At 45.3% G+C, this 20,727-nt stretch overlaps 1 protein-coding gene across 5 annotated transcripts in view; it reads left to right on the top strand.

Annotated features, from left to right (window-relative positions):
* The window catches only part of LOC122555900 (leucine zipper putative tumor suppressor 3-like), a 194,928-nt gene that overhangs the window by 111,001 nt on the left and 63,200 nt on the right, over positions 1 to 20,727 (top strand). Inside the window, exon 1 of one of the 5 annotated variants that reach the window (XM_043702201.1) lies at positions 13,496 to 13,616. The exons of the other annotated variants lie outside the window; for them this stretch is intronic. The gene's annotated coding sequence lies outside the window, so the exon portion shown is untranslated. Of the gene's footprint in view, positions 1 to 13,495; positions 13,617 to 20,727 lie in introns of those variants that run through there. 5 annotated transcript variants of the gene reach the window in all.

Raw genomic sequence — 20,727 nt, 5'->3', positions numbered from 1 at the left:
TATCCATGCACATTGTTTCTTTCTAAATAACCATCTTGAATGCCTTCAGCCTGCCTCCACCTCACATCCAGAAAGTGTGTACCATAGCCGAACCATGAACTGTGGGATTAAGGTAGCTAAGATGCAGATCAGTGAAGGGATGACCCTTTAGAACTGAGATGAGGAGGAGTTTCCTTTGCCAGAGGGTGGCGAATCTGTGGAACTCATTGCTGTAGAGGCCAAGTCATTGAGTGTCTTTAAGACAAAGATAGATAGAGTCGTAGAGATGTACAGCACAGAAACAGACCCTTCGGTCCAACTTGTCCATGCTGACCAGATATCCCAACCCAATCTAGTCCCACCTGCCAGCACCTGGCCCATATCCCTCCAAACCCTTCCTATTCATATACCCATCCAGATGCCTTATAAATTAGGCTTTGGATTGTTGAGGGGATCAAGGACTATGAGAGGAAGTGGTTGGGAAATATAATTAGCCATGATCGAATGGTGGAGTAGATTCGATGGGCTCAATGGGCTTCTATAACTTATGGAGTGCTGTAATAAACTCAAGGGGCAGACTAGCCTGTTTCCATTCCCATGTTCAGAAAAGTTTTATTTCTTACATTCACACCTGACCAGCCCACCTATATGGTCTGAAATGTTTCCTCCTCACTATTTACCACACCACTGATTTTCATGCTAGCTGCAAGCTTGCTGACCATTCCTCCTATATTTATGATTGTTAATGATCATATATAGATCATTAATGTTCTTTACAAATAGCAAAGGATCCAGCACCAAACTGAATACAGGCTTCCAGACACAATCAACAATGCCATTAAGCCAATTTTGGATCCAATTTGCCAATTGCCTTGGTTCCCATGGGCTCTTACCTTCTTGTCCAACCTCCCAAGCGACACCTTGCCAAATGTTTTACTAAAATCCATGTCAATTGCACACACAACTAGTTACTTCATCTGAAAACTCAGCCAAACCTGTCTCCCCCTGACTAAGTAATGCTGGCTATCATGATTTCTCCTTGCTCCTCCAAATGAAGATTAAATTCTGTCCCTCAGAAGTTTTTCCAATAGTTACCCTACCTCTAACTGGCTTGTGATTCCCTGATTTATCCTGACCACACTGTTGAATAATGGACCCACAATAGCTGTTCACCAGTCCTCTGGCACCTCGCTTGTGTCCAGAAATGATTTGAAATCTAATGTTAGGGTTTTTGCAATCTCCCCCCTGGCCTCCACAGCAGCCTGGGATAGACATTGTCTTGGCCTGGGGTCTTATCCAATTTTAAGCCCTCAGTACTGTTAATACCTGCTCTGCTGCAGTGCTAATTTGTTCAAGTGCATCACATGATTTCTATACTTACACCATTCTACTCTATCATGAACACAGATATGATGCACTCATTTAAAATCTCACCAATGTCTTCCAGCTCCACACACACTTGCCACTTTAGCCTCTAATGGACCCTCTTCTTGATCTGATCCTCCTGATCCTAATCTACTGAAAAGTACCTTTTGCTTTCCTAATGTAATTTTTACACAATTCCTGCACTTTCTATGGTCCACCTTGGCCTCCTGCTGAAGAGGATGATGTTTTTCCATCACTTTGTAATGACCAAGAATGAATCGGATCAGATTGGATTTGTCCATTTCCTGTTCCTGCAAATATATAAAATTGCATTTAACATTAATTATATTACACATAGCAGACTGTTTTTATGACAATGAACATGAACAATTGAAGACTCTCTAAATATAATTTAGTTTGAATATAATATACATCTTGATCTGTCTCATCACTCAGTCTACTACTTTTTGAACCATGATATTTTGCATGTCGGATATGATCTCAGGTTGTTATGATACGTGACCTCAGGCTTTTATGAAAAGAATTAAAAAGGGCATTTAAAGTGCTGTTAGTCTACTCCTTGTGATTTTCTACTGGTGTCAAAAGAGGCATCTAACCCACTGTATAAGAAATTGAAAAAAACATGACTCTGATTGTCCCACAGAGCATGGTGTCAGAAAGCATTTAGGTGCAAAAGAACCTGGTTTTGTTTATTTTTGTCACCTCCTCCCTTAGAAATAGCCTAGCAAAGAGGATGATGGATGCCATTTTGAAATACCATTGCTACCAAAGGGGTGGCCATCTCTGATGTTGTTGCCCAGATGCAAACCTGTGACTGCGAGACAGCATCCTCAGATAGGGGCATAATTTATGAGCGGCACGGTGGCACAGTGGTTAGCACTGCTGCCTCACAGCGCTAGAGACCCGGGTTCAATTCCCACCTCAGGCGACTCTCTGTGTGGAGTTTGCACATTCTCCCCGTGTCTGTGTGGGTTTCCTCTGGGTGCTCCGGTTTCCTCCCACAATCCAAAAATGTGCAGGTTAGGTGAATTGGCCATGCTAAATTGCCCGTAGAGTTAGGTGAAGGGGTAAATGTAGGGGAATGAGTCTGGGGGGGTTACGCTTTGGCGGGTCGGTGTGGACTTGTTGGGCCGAATGGCCTGTTTCCACCCTGTAAGTAATCTAATAATTAAACACCTTAAAACAACCCACTTTGATAAGAATGTAAGGCCTTGAAAGGGACAGGGAGCAGAAGTCCAAACTGAGAGCTGTGGTTATCAGATGGGAACAATTAAATCCACTAGGACAGTCCAAAAAACCTTCTCTTCTCAGAGAATGCAGAGGATCTGGGAGTCAGCACCATATGGAATCAAGACAGATTACATTGGTTCATTGAAAGTGTGAGGTAGGAGCCTTTTGTAGAACAACATAGCATTGGCCTATAGAGTCCAATGATAATGTCTCCTGTGGAAGGAGTACAATTTAATTCATTAGGTTTAATTAATTTAATTGTTGAGTAATCTTCTGGGACTGCTCCACAGTGATCTTCTGACAAACTTATCGTGGCATTATTAAACCGTGGAGGGAGATCAGGGTGGAATTTTTCACCATTTATAGTTTACTTTTTCCAGTTGATGTAAACACAACCATGGCTCGAGAAATCAACACTGGAGCTCTTTGTGTTTTAGGGGCATAACTAATGAGTTGGCAAAGAGAGGTCTCCAGGGACTTTCATGCTGGGCACAGGTGATAGAAGGTGTTAAAAGGAATGTGAGAGTTAAAGTCGCTGTGTGTTTCTTGTTTTGCTGTTTGCACTTTGGTAGGAGAATGACCCATCCCTATCTTTGGACTTTCTGATGAGCTATCCGAAAGGGTGGGTGAGGATTGACTGTTGATGTGTGGTGTGGCATGGATTTAAAGGGTTATCTGATCGAGTGCCATACAGAAGGTGAAGCAGCAAAGCTGAAGCTCATGCTATGAATACACAGCTGCCTGAGTGACAGAACACAAAATTTTACTCGTGTTAACCCCACCGTCCTGATTTATTAATCGATGAAGAGTCCACCCAGGAAATAAATGCGGCCCCGCTGACAGCTGACAGTTGATTGGCTGAGAATAGCCTGGAGGCAGGATTTCTGCCCCTCCCAGAGACAAAGCCATGCATTGGGGAGTTGCAGCCAGTTTGATGGTCGGCAGTCACAGCAGTGCCATGGAGGAACGGTGGCCACTGTTGGGACTGCAAGCAATCGCCATGGCGCCTGTCATTAAGGTCCAGTACCAAGGAAAGTGGGGGACTTTCGACAGACCTGGCCTCAAAGGCCCCAATGAAGGAGAGAGGATGACGGTGGTGGGGGAGGGGTGGCTGTGGAGGGTTTTCTTGGGATTCCCCAATGGGTGCAGTAAAGACATTTTGCTCTCAGCAGTCACCCCCGACCATGATGTTCCCATTAATTGGCTGAATAAGGGGTTCAGTGGGCCCAGTGATGTGGTGTGGCCATGCACTGGATTTTACAAAGCACTCCCCTTCAAGCATACTACCAGAGAAGCGTAAAACAGACCAAAATGGTGAACATTGTTTTTCAGGTTGGCAGCAGATATATAATGGGGTTGCCCATGACGCAATACCGGGATCTATAATATCTCTTGCTATAGTATAGTAATCAATAAGACTTGGGTATAGGGCACAATGTGCAGAATAACAAAGAAGGATAGTGGTAGATTTCACATGAGCTAGTTAGATGGACAGACAACTGAACTGTAGAGAAGGGAAGTGTGGAGTGTCACATTTTCACCCAGAGGATGGTACGCATTGGACGGAAGGGTCTGTTTCTGTCCTGTACATCGCTATGACTCTATTAAGTTAAATTTGGCATGTGGGCTGCCAGTTTTGGTACCGAACAACACCCCCTCCCCAGTGTCTTTTCTGAGTGAGCTGAGGGGTGTGTGGGCATGTATTGACTAGCCCCGACCTACTTTACATCCCCTTCCCACTGAAACAACCAATGAGGGATATTTAAAAGTCAGCTCTTTGTGTCCAAACCTGAGCATCACGTTTTAGAAAGGATGAGAAGGCATTGGAGAGGGTCGCGAGGAGATTTATGAGAATGGTTCCAGGGTCTTCAGTTACTTGAATAGACTGGTGACATTGTGATTGTCTTCCTGAAGGGAAGGCGATGCTCTGTTGGTATTATTGCTTGACGATTGATCCAAAAAACTGAACTAATGTTCTGGGGACCAGGGTCCGAATCCCGCGACGGCAGATGGTGGAATTTGAATCCAATATAAAAAAAATCTGGATTAAGAATCCACAGATGACTATGAAACCATTGTCGATTGTTGGAAAAAATCCATCTGGTTCACTAATGACCTTCAGGGAAGGAAACTGCCATCCTTATCTGGTCAGGTCTATATGTAACTCCAGTCACAGCAACGTGGTTGACTCTCTTAAGCACTCTCTGAAATGGTCTATTTGGCCACTCAGTTGTATGAATCTCTTCGAAGTCTCTGCAAAGAAATGAAACCGGACAGATCACCTGGCATCCACATAGGCACTGGAAAAGACAATGGCAAAAACAGCCCTGACCACCCTGCACAGTCCTCCTCACTAAAATCTGGGGCCTAATGCCAAAATTAGTCTCACAGACTAGTCAAGCAACAACCTGTAGTCATTCTCATACCTAACAGACAGACAGACTGTCCCAGACACCATGATCACCTTCTCTGGATATGTCCTGTCCCAGCATATATTCAGGACCGAGTTGCTTTGGGATCCTCAATATTGACTCCGTACCCCATGAAGTCTCAAAGCATCAGGTTAAACATGGGCAAGGAAACCTCCTCCTGCTGATTACTACATACTGTCCTCCCTGTGCTGATGGATCAGTGCTACTCCATGTTGAACAATACTTAGAGGAAGCACTGAGGGTGACAAGGGCATAAAGTGTACTCTGGGTGGGGGTTTTCAATATCCATTACCAAGAGTGACTCAGCAGTAGTATACAGATCGAGCTGATCAGCTCCTAAAAGACATAGCTGCTAAACTGGGTCTGTGGCAGGTGGTGAGGGAACCATCAAGAGGGAAAGATAAAGTTGACCACATTCTTAGTAATCTGTCGGCTACAGATGCATCTGTCCATGACAGTATCAGTAAGAGCGACCACTGCACAGTCCTTGTGGAGACTAAATCTCCTCTTCACGTTGAGAATACCCTCCATTCTGTTGCGTGGTATTATCATTGTGGTGAATGGGACAGACTTCAAACAGACCGAACAACTAAAGACTGGGTGTCCATGAGGCGCTGTGGGCATCAACAGCAACAGAATTGTACTCCAGCAGAATCTGTAACCTCATGACCCATCATATCCCCCACTCAACCGTTACCATCAAGCCAGGGGGTCAACCCTGGTTCAATGGAGAACACAGGAGGGTATGCCAGGAGCAGCACCAGGCATACCTGAGGATGAGGTGTCAACCTAGTGAAGCCATCAAACCGTATTACTTGTATCCCAAACAGCATACGCAGCAAGTGATAGACAGAACTAAGTGATCCTACAACCAAAGATCAGATCTAAGCTCTGCAGTCTGCCACAACCAGTCCTGAATGCTGGTGGATGATTAAACAACTCACTGGAGGAAGAATATCCCCATCCTCAATGATGAAAAAACCCAGCACATCAGATAAGGCTGAGGCATTCGCAGCAATCTTCAGCCGGAAGTGCCAAGTGGATGATACATCTTGGCCTGCCCCAGTTGTCTCCAGCATCACAGATATCAGTCTTCAGCCAATTTGATTCACTCCATGTGATATCAAGAAACAGATAGAGACACTGGATACTGCAAAGGTTGCATGCCCTGACAACATTCCGGCAATAGTACTGAAGACGTGTGCTTCAGAACCTGCCGCTCCCCTAGCCCAGCTGATCCAGTACAGTTACAACACTGGCACCTACCCGATAACATGGAATGTTGCCCAGTATACTCAGTACACAAAAAGCAGGACGAATCCATCCCGACCAATTATCACCCCATCAGTCTACTCTCAATCATAAGGAAAGTGATGGAAGGTGTCAACGGTGCTATCAAGCTGTTTAGCCTGCTCAGGTAATGAATGAATGCGTGAATGAATTTAAATGAATGATTTTATTGCCGTGTGTGTTTTACAGTGAAAAATATAGTGAAAACTTCCACCCCATTGTCATGATCAGGTGCAATTTTGAATAGTTTAAGAATAATTCTTTTAGAAAATTATAGCTTAAACAGTGTCCATAACATTTCCACCGTTGGTTCGTCACCGCGAACGCTGGACCCAACCAACGTCGAAGTTGCCGATCCTCAGATGCCACCTTTCGCTGCTGGGCCTACCCTCACCATCATTGCTTCCACCGATGTAGCAGCTGATACCTGCTCCCATGCTTGGCCCTCAGCCAGCCGCCTCCTCACTGCTGTCTACCAGGGTCCTGTTCCGGGCTGATCAATCGAATCACCACCGTCTACCAGGGTCCCGCTCCGGGATCAACAATTACCCCACCACTGTCTACCATGGCCCTGCTTTATATTCACCAATCACCTCACCACCATCTACCAGTGTCCCGCTCCGGGATCACCAATCACCTCACCACCGTCTACCATGGTCCTGCTCCAGGATCACCAATCAACTCACCACTGTCTACCAGGATCCTGTTGTGTGATCACCAATCACCTCACCACAGTCTAACAGGGTCCTGCTCTACGGTCACCAATCACGCTCCCACTGTCTACCAGGGTCCTGCTCCGGGATCACCAATCACCTCATCACCATCTACCAGGATCCCGCTCTACGCTCACCAATCACCTCACCACCATCTACCAGGGTCCCGCTCCAGGATCACCAATCGCCTCATCATTGTCCACCAGGGTCCCACTCCGGGATCACCAATCACCTCATCATTGTCTACTAGGGTCCTGCTTCGGGATCACCAATCACCTCACCACCGTCTACCAGGGTCCCACTCTACGCTCACCAATTACCTCACCACCATCTTCCAGGGTCCCGCTCCAGGATCACCAATCGCCTCACCACCATCTACCAGGTTCCCGTCCGGGGATCACCAATCGCCTTGCTGGGATTTGAAAGTTTGAGGTCTTCTCGCTGGGATTTGAACAGTTTGAGGTCTTCTCGCTGGGATTTGAACAGTTTGAAGTCTCCTCACTGGGATTTGAACAGTTTGAGGTCTTCTCACTGGGATTTGAACAGTTTGAGGGTTCCTTGCTGGGTTTTGAGCAGTTTGGGGGGTTCCTTGCTGGGATTTGAACAGTTTGAGGGGATTCCTCGCTGGGATTTGAACAGTTTGAGGTCTTCTCACTGGGATTTGAACAGTTTGAGATCTTCTCACTGGGTTTTGAGCGGTTTGGGGGTTCCTGACTGGGATGTGAACAGTTTGAGGGTTCCTTGCCAGGTTTTGAACAGTTTGGGGGTTCCTTGCTGGGTTTTGAGCAGTTCGGGGGTTCCTGACTGGGATTTAAACAGTTTGAGGATTCCTTGCTGGGATTTGAGCAGTTTGAGGATTCCTTGCTGGGTTTTGAACAGTTTGAGGGTTCCTTGCTGGGTTTTGAGCAGTTTGAGGGTTCGTTGCTGGGTTTTGAACAGTTTGAGGATTCCTTGCTGGGTTTTGAACAGTTTGGGGGGTTCCTTGCTGGGATTTGAGCAGTTTGAGGATTCCTTGCTGGGTTTTGAACAGTTTGGGGGTTCCTTGCCGGATTTTGAGCAGTTTGAGGTCTCCTCACTGGGATTTGAACAGTTTGAGGGTTCCTTGCCGTGCTTTGATCAGTTTGAGGGTTCCTTGCTGGGTTTTGAGCAGTTTGTGGGTTCCTGACTGGGATTTGAACAGTTTGAGGTCTTCTCGCTGGGATTTGAACAGTTTGAGGTCTCCTCGCTGGGTTTTGAGCAGTTTGGGGGTTCATGACTGGGATTTGAACAGTTTGAGGATTCCTTAGTGGGATTTGAACAGTTTGAGGTCTCCTCACTGGGATTTGAACAGTTTGAGGGTTCCTTGCCGGGTTTTGATCAGTTTGAGGGTTCCTTGCTGGGTTTTGAGCAGTTTGGGGGTTCCTTGCTGGGATTTGAACAGTTTGAGGTCTTCTCGCTGGGATTTGAACAGTTTGAGGTCTCCTCACTGGGTTTTGAGCAGTTTGGGGGGTCCTGACTGGGATTTGAACAGTTTGAGGATTCCTTAGTGGGATTTGAATAGTTTGAGGTCTCCTTGCTGGGTTTTGAGCAGTTTGGAGGTTCCTCACTGGGATTTGAACAGTTTGAGGTCTCCTTGCTGGGATTTGAACAGTTTGGGGGTTCCTTGCTGGGATTTGGACAGTTTGAGGTCTCTTTGCTGGGATTTGAACAGTTTGGGGATTCCCTGCTGGGATTTGAACAGTTTGAGGTCTCCTCGCTGGGTTTTGAGCAGTTTGGAGGTTCCTTGCTGGGATTTGAACAGTTTGAGGTCTTCTCGCTGGGTTTTGAGCAGTTTGGGGGTTCCTTGCTGGGATTTGGACAGTTTGAGGTCTTCTCGCTGGGATTTGAAAAGTTTGGGGGGTCCTTGCCGGGATTTGAACAGTTTGGAGGTTCCTTGCTGGGATTTGAACAGTTTGAGGTCTCTTTGCTGGGTTTTGAGCAGTTTGGGGGTTCCTTGCTGGGATTTGAACAGTTTGATGTCTCCATGCTGGGATTTGAACAGTTTGGGGGTTCCTTGCTGGGATTTGAACAGTTTGAGGTCTCCTTGCTGGGTTTTGAGCAGTTTGGGGGTTCCTTGCCGGGATTTGAACAGTTTGAGGGGGTTCCTCGCTGGGATTTGAACAGTTTGGCGGTTCCTCGCTGGGATTTGAACAGTTTGAGGTCTCCTTGCTGGGATTTGAACAGTTTGGCGGTTCCTGGCTGGGATTTGGACAGTTTGAGGGTTCCTCACTGGGATTTGAACAGTTTGGGGATTCCCTGCTGGGATTTGAACAGCCATTCATCTTGAGCCTATTCTGCCATCCAGTGAGATTGTGATTGATCTGAACAACTCAGACCATATAAAACAACTCATTGAGATTTGGACTGAATTGTAGCCCTGTTTCTTTGCTTCATATCTCTCTGTATGCACCTACCCTTTGCTTGCAAACAGCATTTGCTGGAATTATTGCTGTGAAATCAATCATGACTTATAAACACAACAGCAATACTTTTTGGAACAAATACCTCAATCACTTATCTTGATTACAAATTGAACTAAAATCATTCCTCTTTATTCCAGTATAAGGAAGAGTTTAACAGGGTCAAATTCTCCATTACAGTGAGCAATAATCTTTCACAAAACCACCCACATGATTTTTGGTTCAGTTAACATTTGATCAAACTCTGGTAGTGAGGGTAGCACAGTGGTGAGCACTGCTGCCTCACAGCACCAGAGACCCGGGTTCAATTCCCCGCCTCAGGCAGCTGTCAGTGTGGAGTTTGCACATTCTCCCCGTGTCTGCATGGGTTTGCTCCGGTTTCCTCCCGCAGTCCAAAAATGTGCAGGTTAGGTGAATTGGTCATGCTAAATTGCCCATAGTATTAGGTGAAGGGGTAAATGTAGGGGAATGGGTCTGGGTGGATTGCTCTTCGGAGGGTCGGTGTGAATTTGTTGGGCCGAAGGGCCTGTTTCTACATTGTAAGTAATCTAATCTAAAAAATTGTTCCTCACCCTCCTGCAACCTGATCAAAGGGCCATTGGCCAGAATCTCTGGGCCATTCTGTCAAACAAATTGAGGGTATGTGGGGGCATTAGACACAAAGTTGAGAGTGTGTTGCTGGAAAAGTACAGCAGGTCAGGCAGCATCTGAGGAGCAGGAAAATAGACGTTTTGGGCCAGAGCCCTTTCTGATGAAGAACAATTGAATCAAAACAGCTGAGAAGTAAGTGAAGGGGATTGATTTAATTAGTTACAGAGATAATTACAAGAACATTAAAAATAAGATGGTGCTGGAGACAAACCAAATGACTGGAATAACATGCTAGGTATAAGAGTCGCATGCTGAGGGCCTAACCAAGGTAACAAGTAATCCAAAACTGTACAAACTAATTAAGGTAGAGAGATCATGACAATTTGTCAAGGTGATGGTGTCAAAACCGGACAGTAAGGAAGATTTTACAGATACAGAACAGTGTAGTGGGGGTTACATGTAGTGCAACATGAATCCAAGATCATGGTTGACACTGTCTTCATGATAAGGAACTTGGCTATCAGTGTCTGTTCGGCGATTCTGAGTTGTTGTGTATCTCAAAGGCCGCCTTGGAGAATGTTTACCAGAAGATCGCAGATTGAATGTCCTTGACCACTGAAGTGTTCCCCAACTGGGAGGGAACATTCCAGTCTGGTGATTGTTGCACGGTGTCCATTCATTCATTGTCATAATATCTGCATGGTCTTGCCAATATACCATACCTCGGGGCATCCTTGCCTGCAGTGGATGAGATAGACAACACTGGCCGAGTCACATGAGCACCTGCCATGTATGTCGTGGGTGGTGTTCCCATGTGTAATGGTACTATACTTGTCGACACTCTGACATGTCTTGCAAAGGTTGCCATGGTAGGATTGAGTGGGTGTCATGAGCAATGTTCTCCTGAAGGCAGGGTAGTTTCCTGTGAACAGTGTTCTGTTTAAGATTTGGCAGTTGTTTGAAGGTGAGAAGTGCGTGCGTAGGGATGATCTTGGTGAGATTTTTGTTGTCATCAATTTTATGTTGAAGGCTATGAAGAACATGGCATAGCTTCTCTGCTCTGGCAAAGTATTAGATGATGAAGGGTACTCTATCGGTCATGTCCTGTGTCTGTCTTCTGAGGAGATCATTGCAGTTTTGTGCTGTGGCACATTTGGCACTGATGACTGATGGGTTGAGCATTGTATCTGGTTCTTATGAGGGTATGTTTCAGCATCTGTAGGTGTCCATCGCATTCCTCCTCGTCCGAGCAGATCTTGTGTACACTCCGGGCTTGTCCAAGGGGATGGCTTCTTCAACATGTTTAGCATGGAAGATAGAGAAGTGCAGCATTATGAGGTTATCTGTAGGCTTGTGATAGAGTAAGGTACTGATGTGTCCGTCCTCGAAGGAGATGTGTGTATCTAAGAATGAGACTGACTCTAAAGAGTAGTCTATGGTAAGTCTGATGGTGTGATAAAACCTGTTGACATTGTTGTGAAGTTGTTTCAGTGATTCCTCGCCATGAATCCAGAGGAAGAAAATGTCATCAATGTATCTGGTGTATAAGTGTTGTTCGGAATTCCTGTGCAGCAAAGAAGTCTTGCTCGAACTTGTGCATGAAACTATTGAAGTACTGGGATGTAAATGTTATCCCTATGGCTGTTCTGTGTGTCTGGATGAAGAACTGGTTGTCGAAGGTGAAGTCATGGATGAAGAGAATGAGTTGTAGGATGGTGTCTGGAGATTGGCAATTGTTGGTATTGAGTACTGAGGATGTTGCAGTGATGCTGTCTTCATGGGGGATGCTGGTGTAGAGTGCCAAAATGTCCACTATCACGATGAATGTTCCTGGTTTGACTGGTCCATGGGTGCTGAGTTTCTCTAAAACATCTGTAGTGTTACAACAGATCTGCCCATTGATATCTCTGCCTATAAATGCTGTACTTTTCTTCACTTCACCTGATGAAGAGCCAGCTATGAAAGCTTGTGATTTTTAGATTACATTACATTACAGTGTGGAAACAGGCCCTTCGGTTCAACAAGTCCACACCGACCCGCCGAAGCGCAACCCACCCATACCCCTACATTTACCCCTTACCTAACACTACGGGCAATTTAGTATGGCCAATTCACCTGGCCCTGCACATCTTTGGACTGTGGGAGGAAACCGGAGCACCCGAAGGAAACCCACGCAGACACGGGGAGAACGTGCAAACTCCACACAGTTAGTAAACATGTTGGACTGTAATCTAGGGTCGTGTGACTTCTGAATTTATTCACCCCAGTCTAACACTGGCACCTCCACATCAGATCGAAAAATAAAAACTTAGACCAAATAATTCAGTTTCTTCCTCCAGAGATGCTTCCTGACTTACTCAGTGTTCCCCAAAAGTTCCCCATTCTTGTTTCTGTTTCCTGCATCCACGATATTTTGGTTTTATTTTACAGGAAACAAAAGCACTCTGTTTGTGTTCAAACAGAAAATACAATTCCACTTTGTTTCTCCAAACTTGAAAGCACTTTCTCACCATCAGCCTGACACTGCTGTCTTTTTTCAGTTTCCCCCATGGGAGCTGCACCCATTCCTAGTTGCCCTTGAGAAGGTAGTGGTGAGCTGTCTTCGTGAACTGCAACAGTTCTTTGGTGCAGCTATAGCCACAATGCTGTACCACAGGACCGTTGGGAGACTGGGCGATTGAATATAGTCAAGACTGACTTAGATTGATTTTTGATCAGAGGAGGCAGGAGTTACTGGGGGACAGGCAGAGAAATGGAATTAAAACCACAACAGACTAGCCATCATTGTATTGACGAGCGGAAAGGGTTCCTGGGGTGGACTGGCCTTTCATTCTGGTGTATTGTGCTAGTGTGATACCAATAACAATGTCAATTCCGCATGTCAAGTGGTTATAATGCTGAGCATTGTGAACCAGTGAAGACGAGGGTTGGTATGTAAACCTATCTCAGTGCAGGCACTTTGCATCTGCAGTCATTGTTTTTACCACTAAGAAGAGCTGTGCAATTGGTGGTGAAACTTGAGCAGATCAGTTCCCCAGTGACGGAGCTGTTTGAAAGGAGAGCAGAAACAGGCTGTCACCAAGTCTCTCTTGGACGTTACTGCCTTCAATGGAAACCAGGGCTTTTTTTCAGTTAAATCTGAATGCACTGTAATCTTTCCTGATCCTGACCGACGAGCAGGGTGACGGAACAGCGTAATATAGGGTTGGAGTTTTGTTTTTAAACACAACTTGAAGTGGGGATCCCACGAGTGAGTGCAGCGACAGTAGTAAACAGGGCTGCTGGATGCAGATGAGGGTGGGGAGGAGAGCCAATAGCGTGAGGGTGAGCGCATCGACATGGAGAGAGCGGGCCAATGGGAGTGTATGAGGGCGGGGCTGGGGCGCTTGGGCTGTGTGTGTCCAGGTGAGTTTCTGTTCTCAGTGCGGGAGCCGGTGCTGGCAAAGGGCAGCGCTGGGCTCAGGCTGAGACTGACACACAGACACAGAGTGGCACTGAGAGTGGGAGAGCGCTGCTCAAATTGACCGCCTGCCTCACACTCCGCGAAGATGTTGCAGGTACCGCTCCTCTATAATGTGCTTTCTAATCTAAATCATTGTTTGGAGCAGATTTTTAAACTCACTTCACTCAGATTAACATTGGCTTTATTGTATGGATTGGCAGTCTATTGCGGATCGTATCTACTGTATGCATTTTTGCTTTTCTTTGAACATTTCTGATACCTTCCGCTTGCCTTGCTCATTTCATAATCATATTTTTTAAAAAAATAATTGATTGTCTCATCGATGGTTTTAGGGAGGTGCAAAGCACTGCTGCAGAAAGCTGCAGGAATTTTTAAAAAATCCTGACAGACTGACCTAGGGGCAATGTGACACCAATACCCTTCAGATAGGGAGGACAAGCAGAATGCAAAAGCTGCAACCGACGACAAATCTGAAGACTAATTTTCATAGGAAGATATGGAGTATATTAGGATTTTAAAAGTTTAGTGTCTTATGTTTTAATAAAAAGGTTGCGAATAAGGACAGCGATCTGAAAATGAAGCTAGAATCCAGCCGTAAAATCTGTGCTGGAATTGATGTTCCAACAGTGTTCACATTTGTAATATTGACGACGTGCATTTAAATAGCACCCCAGAATGTCCCAAAACGCTGTGCAGCCAGTAGGGTCTTTTGAAACATACTCGTTGTTGTAATGTAGAATATGCAATCACCAGCGCAAATGCAACTAGCTCCCACAAACAGCAAATATCAAATAATATTTTTGATGATATCATAAAAACAGAGTGCTGTCGATGCTGGAGATCAAAAATTAAAAAAAAGACAAAAATTGTTGTTAGGCCGGTGCACAGCATCTGTGGAGAGAGAAACCGGGTTAATGTTTTGCGTCTACTGTGACCCTTCTGGACGATTGTGGGGATTGAGTGGCTATGTGAACTTGAAGTGGAAAATCAGCCACGTATTGAATGGCAGAGCCTGCTTAAGGGGGCTGATTGGCCCAGTCTTGCTCCTATTGAATATGCTGTCTTGTAACCCACAAATGTTTCACTCAGAGCTTGAGAGTGTTACTTATAGCTGAACTTTGACCCCTGTCTCAGGGGTCAATATTGTCAAATGACTGCTACAGGCAAAGGATATAAATGTGCCTGAGAATCAGTACTTACTGTGGATTTATAGTTGCTGAAGTGAATTCTGTAGCTGGTGAGGTATCTTCCTTTGAATGCATAATGGCCTGGTTGCCCCAGTTGGTTGGGTTCCATGGGATAGTGATGAGCAGTGAGTCAGAGTAATGGCTAATATTTCAAACAAACGGCATCCAACTCTCCTGTCATCAAGAATGATTTGTTTCTATTATGAGGCTTACTTGCATTGGTACACCTGTCAATGTATTTGTATTGTGGTCATAAATGTGATGATGATAATGTAGTGTGCAGCAAGTTAAGTTACTTTATTATTGATTCACTTGATTTATTTATTGCCCTGCGTATCTTGTTACAAAGTACGGTGAAAATTGTTGACAGAACTGCTCAATGGGAGGTGCTTAGTGTGTCTCAGCTATATGGTCAAGTTTATTTTTAGCAAATCAGAGTAAGCAACTAAGGATAGGAGAGATTGAAAACAAAACCAAACAGTGCAGTTTGCACCTGCTGGCTGTTGGTCCTGTTGCTGCTATCCATCATCTTCACCAAAGAGGGACTTCAGACTGAAAAGCAAATCTTCAATTCCTGAATCCTCTGGGAATATCTGGGAAGGTTTGCAACCCTATCCAGGACTGAATTCAATTCGGCCAATGATTTGAACTGAAGTAAACTGCTAAAATCCATCTGTCTTCTTCCTTTGTTGCTGCCGAGTATATTCTGCATTATTTCACATCTGGAAGGGTACTATTTGCTTTGACACAGTTGTCGTGGTGATGCCTGTGGTAACAGATAGGATCTGAGATGATGAGGCTGCAGGAGCAAGCAGGAGAATGTTGAGTTGGATGGGGGAATAGGGTTTTGGGGTTTTGGCAGCCACCAGGTGGAGAGAGGAGACTGAGAGAGTTGCCAGGAATCCAGGGAGGAGGCTGTGTTTCTGCAGTGGAGCCTTTACTGTCAGCAGAGGCTGTTTACTGAGCAATGGGGTTGCAGGAGCTGAATAATGATTTCAGATCCTTCAGCTGGGTGGCAGCTTCCCCTTCAAGCCCAATGATGTAACTAGTTTGTATTTCTAGAGATGGACCCCTATCCCACCCAGAATCTGAATTTCAGGTTGAGTAGGTTAGTTGCATTTGCCTGATATTGAATTTCTTGCTCAATTTACTCTTGAACCTTAGACTCTGTTTATGGAAAAGAGAGGTGAAGGGAGAGGTACAATATGATTGATGGCTAATTCACCAACACCCACATGCCATCATCCCGATGTTAAAATTGTCCTTACTGGGTTAGTACCAAAGGTGGGATTTGCACTCTCTTTCAGTCTGTATGGCACCATTGAATCATTAGGAGAGAGAGTCACCAGAGCATGATATTCTGTTCACCACCTTTCATTGTATTTCTGCCTCTAATGACGTTGAGGTCTTTGTTCTGATCAACTGCTTTGTAAACACCAAACAGCAGTCAACACCAGTGGTAGTGTCCCTGCCTCTATGCTAGGAGATCTGGGTTCAAGTCCCACTTACTCCAGAGGTGTTTCATTACATCTCTAATCAGCCTGATTAGGAAAAAATACACAAACCATCCACCGTGAGACCTTGCTAGACCTGTGTGGTAATTCAAGATACAGTATTATATGCCTGGGTATGTGCTCACACCAATGTTTAGCAAGGTGTTCTATCCTTAAATGACATGGCATAGTCCAGCCAGATTGAACAACTGTTCCTGCAGATTAAATTCGGTTTTGTTGCATTTTCACTGAAACAGCCTGATTATTCAATTATTTGGCTGATTGGATCCTTACAACCAGTACAGTAAAGAAAAGCTCACACTTGTCCAATAAGCATTAATTTTAATCAGTGTTTACACAGCAAAGGTACCATAGTTACAGAGAGCTGCTGTCTCTTTTGAGGGTTCTGACTGGTGGTGTTTTACCCTGAGGGGGAGGGGTGGGGTTCAGAAGACAGGGCCTTCATGGTAACCTCCGCTTATGGGTGGCACGGTGGCTTGTGGTTAGCACTGTAGTCTCACAGCTCCAGGGTCCCAGGTTCGATTCCAGCCTCAGGTGACTGTCTGTATAGAGTTTGCACATTCTCCCCGTGTCTGCATGGGTTTCCTCTGGGTGCTCCAGTTTCCTCCCACAGTCCAAAGATGTGCAGGTCAGGTAATTGGCCATGCTAAATTGCCCATAGCGTTTAGGGATGTGTGGGTTAGGTGCATCATTCAGGGGAAATGTAGGGGAATGGATCTGGGAGGGTTACTCATCAGAGGGTCAGTGAGGACTTGTTGGGGCCAATGTTCTTTTCCACACTGTGGGGTTTCTGTGATTCAGCTGAGGATGTGGGAATTGAACCTGCATGTTGGGGTCACTCTGCATCACCATCTAGCTAACCAGCCCAAATAATTTTGAGTCACCCTGATCAGAGATGTTATTGCACACCTCTTGAGCAAGTGGGACTTGAACCCAGGTCACCTGGCTCAGAGATAGGGACACTACACAGCACCACAAGAGCCCTCTGCTAACAAGTCCAAACAATACAGCATGATTGATAACGTATGTCATGCTTTTTAATTTATCACTTTGAATAATTCCTGTTACTATCACCATTACTGGCAGACTGACTGATAACCACTAGTATCACCCGAATGGTATAGAGTTCTGATATTTGCTCAGACTCAATAAAAAGACTCTTAAGTGGATGTTTTTCCAATTTATTTTTTAGTTGTGGGCCTCACTGGAAAGGTCAGTATTTATTGCCAATTTCTAATTTCCCTTCAGAAGGTGATGGCTTTTTTTCCCCCTGGAATGGCTACATCCATGTGGTGAAGATACTTCCACATTGCTGCTCACATTAGGAAATTCTTGGGTTTCGACCCAATGATGAAATTGGAATGATTTTCCATATTTTATGAGGGCATAGTAGAAACATTTCACACCCAGTTACGTTGTTAGGGATATGCTAGTGACGACATTGGGTTGAGTTCTAGAGAATCTGGTGTTTCGCTGTAGCAGAAAGATAAAAGCTGATTCATTGCAATGTAAAAGCTGGAAGTTCCCCATCCCTTCTATTATGGCAGTCCTTATTCCACAGTAACTGCTCAGTTTTCTGGCTACTGACAATGGCTAGAATCCTGTTCCCTCTTCAGAATGTAAGGAGCATTTCTTGTGCTACTTTAAAAGGAAGGCTCATTGTATAAACTGTATTGCTGTTGCTGCTCATGTTTCATCCACCTTGTCCTGACTTCAGTCATTTGATTTTCAGAGTTACTTTTTTTCAGGAATAATGCTGTTCCTGCTATTATATGAGCTGTTTGCATGAGATCTTAGTCTCAATCTTGGCTTTGTGATGATTTGCCAGAGCAGTGAGCAAAGTGACAATAGTATTGAGAAAAAAGAATACATTAGAAATAAGGTCGATTGAAATTGATGGTGTCACACTGGAACAAATAGATCAAATTATCTATTGAGGACAAATGATGTAGAAATTGGAAGAAGGATGGAGATGGCCAAAAGTAATTTTATGAAAATGAAGGTTCTGTTAATAAGATAACTCAAGCTTGTAAAATAAACAAAAAGCTCAGAGGTGCTATATTCTATTTACTTGAGCCTGTATGTCTCAGAGACCTTACACTAAGTAAAGATCTATGAAAGAAAAGAGAGGCATTTGAAAGCAGATGCTAAGGTGTATTCTAAGAATTTCATATCACAGAATATAGAGAACATTAGACAAATGAGGTCTTTGCGATTACAGGAGGAAAGTGATATCCAGAAAATGTCCATATTTCACCATTGAACTCACGGAAAAACAATCTCTTCTAGAAGACAAAGAGAGGGGCAGCTGAAAGATGGATTGTGATGGAGCAGTTCGATGGTGGATGTCACAGAGCAATTATATATAAGCTGCAGTACATGTGTGAGGATAGCATAAGACGTATGACTCTGGTATACTTTGACAGCAGATCCCCTGGCCAGAGCAGTTACATATAGTAGAAGAACAAGCAGAATTCGGGAATCCTCATCCGTGAATCACAAGAAGCTAACATCCAAGTTCGGCGGGTAATAGGGAAGACAGATGGAATGTAGCCCTGTATTTTAGATTAGATTAGATTCCCTACAGTGTGGAAACAGGCCCTTCGGCCCAACAAGTTCACACCAACCCTCTGAAGAGTAACCCACCCAGACCCATTTCCCTCTGACTGATGCACCTAACACTACAGGCAATTTAGCATGGCCAATTCACCTGACCTGCACATCTTTGGACTGTGGGAGGAAACCCACACAGACACGGGGAGAATGTGCAAACTCCACACAGACAGTTGCCCAAGGCTGGAATCGAACCTGGGACCCTGGTGCTGTGAGGCAGCAGTGCTAACTACTGAGCCCATTTCCAAGGGAATAGAGTATAAAAATAGGGAGTCAAAAAGTGTGGTGCTGGAAAAGCACAGTCAGTCAGGCAGCAAATGAGGAGTAAGAGGGTCGACATTTCGAGCATAAGCTGAATTCCTGTTGAAGAGCTTATGCTCGAAACGTCGACTCTCCTGCACCTTGGATGCTGCATGATCAGCTGTGCTTTTCCAGCACCACACTTTTTGACTGATCTTTATTGCCTGCAGTCCTCACTTTCTCCTACAAAAATAGGGAGGTTTTGCTAAAACTACACAAGGCATGAATCAGACCACAGCTGGAATATTGCCAACAGTTTTGGGTCCCTTATGTAAGGAAAGATATGCTGGCAACGGAGGCGGTCCAGAGAAGGTTCACTAGGCCAATACCAAGTTTGGAGGGACTGTCTTATAAGGAGAGGTTGCACAGATTGGACCTGTACTCACTGAAATGTAGAAGAATGACAAGTGACATTATTGAAACATTCTGGGTTTTTGAAACATGCTCTTGCTCACCTCACGACTCGAGTATGGACAAATCCCCAGCTGACAGTGAAGGCAAAGATGTCAGTCTACAAGTCTGCGTCACAAGCACACTGCTGTAAGACAGTGAAATGTGGACTACATATTACCAGACAGGAGATAAGACCTTCCACTTGAGGAGTATCTGCCGTATCCTGGGCATATCTTGGCAAGACAGAGTGTCCAACACAGCAGTCCTATCTCGCATTGGTCTTCTCAGCATGTACACTATACTCAGGCAGTGGAGATGGCGTTGGCTGGGCCACGTCCACCGCATGAAGGATGGATACATCCCAAAGGATATCCTCCATGGAGAGCTTGCATCCGGGAAAGACCCACCGGGTGTCCTCAGCTGCACTACGAGGACATCTGCATGAGGGACGTGAAGGCCTTTGGTGCTGTTACGGAGTCCTGGGAAAGGCTTGCAGCTGACCGCACGAGATAGAGAAGTACCCTGAACCAATATCTCAAAACAGGGCAAAATAGGCCCTGATGAAGGGCTTTTGCCTGAAACGACGACTCTCCTGCTCCTCGGATGCTGCCTGACCTGCTGTGCTTTTCCCGCCCCACACTCTTGTCTCTAATCTCCAACATCTGCAGTCCTCACTTTCTCCTAGGGGAAAAGAAGCGGATGAGCGCTGCAGCAGACAAGCGGGCTCGAAGGAAGGAGTGCAGCAGCTCTAGCAGATCAACGACCACATACAGGTGTGACCCCTGCAACCAGGACTGTCACTCCAGCATTAGTCTCTTCATTCACAAGCAACATTGCTTCAGGGAAGCAGAAAGGCAGAACAACGAGGATGTAACCCATGGACAGCCATGACCGAAAGGGGCCTCACACACTCGCTCACAGGGTTTTTAGAGGACTCACAGGGCAGATGAGGAAAGATTGTTGCTCCTTGAGGGAGAGACTTGGACCATAAGACATAGGAGCAGAAGTAAGGCCATTCGGCCCATCGAGTCCACTCCGGCATTCAATCATGGCTGATGGGCATTTCAACTCCACTTACCCGCATTCTCCCCGTAGCCCTTAATTCCTTGTGACATCAAGAATTTATCAATTTCTGCCTTGAAGACATTTAGCGTCCCAGCCTCCACTGCACTCTGTGGCAATGAATTCCACAGGCCCA

This window comes from Chiloscyllium plagiosum, chromosome 1, assembly GCF_004010195.1.
Source record: "Chiloscyllium plagiosum isolate BGI_BamShark_2017 chromosome 1, ASM401019v2, whole genome shotgun sequence".
NCBI classification, from domain to species: domain Eukaryota; kingdom Metazoa; phylum Chordata; class Chondrichthyes; order Orectolobiformes; family Hemiscylliidae; genus Chiloscyllium; species Chiloscyllium plagiosum.
This window is presented reverse-complemented; position numbering and strand designations above follow the sequence as displayed.